This window comes from Penaeus monodon, chromosome 23 (assembly GCF_015228065.2).
Source record: "Penaeus monodon isolate SGIC_2016 chromosome 23, NSTDA_Pmon_1, whole genome shotgun sequence".
Classification (NCBI taxonomy): Eukaryota; Metazoa; Arthropoda; class Malacostraca; order Decapoda; family Penaeidae; genus Penaeus; species Penaeus monodon.
This window is the reverse complement of record NC_051408.1, coordinates 32,771,880-32,772,514: the sequence shown is the minus strand read 5'-3', so window position 1 is coordinate 32,772,514 and position 635 is coordinate 32,771,880. Positions and strand designations below refer to the sequence as shown.

The window sequence follows — 635 nt, the reverse complement described above, 5'->3', positions numbered from 1 at the left end:
AAAAAAAACATAAACAGAAAGGAAAATAAACGGAAAACGAGGGATGAAATGGAAAAACAAAGAAAGAAAAAACATCAAATCATAGTATTGTGTGAATGAGAACTTGCGTACAGTGAGTTAGTGAGCATACGAGCGTTTCATATGCACAAACGTGCGTGAGGAAGTTTGTATGTCTTTGCATGCATGAAACAGCTATTGCACACGATTCAGAGGAGGCGATACAGTTTACATAATGTTACCAGCCGTGAAATTCAGCAGCCTATTGCATAACATTGGATTTGTGTTACTCGTTATATGCGAAAGTACGTGATGAAATGCAACCGTTGCAAGGATATATAGACCGAATGTGATCAGAGAGAAGTATTATTCAGTTAGCATCATTATTAATATTATTCAATCACCATTCAAAATTCAAAAGCATATGACATGATGCGGGATATGTAGACTTAGTTTGTTTAATGAGAAGTATGATTATCTGATATATATGAAAAAAAATCTGCTAATTAGCTAACTGCTAAATCGAAGGATATGTATCAAAAAAGAATATTAGGAAAATATATATATTAACTAGTTTATTCTGTTTTAGTCACTCAAATAATGTCACACACCTCAGGTAATCGTTTTAAAAAATAAGG

The 635-nt window shown here is 32.8% G+C and overlaps 1 protein-coding gene across 1 annotated transcript in view; it reads right to left on the bottom strand.

Annotated features, from left to right (window-relative positions):
• Positions 1 to 635, bottom strand: part of LOC119587931 (protein trachealess-like) — a gene marked incomplete in the record, with an annotated part of 132,256 nt that overhangs the window by 11,543 nt on the left and 120,078 nt on the right.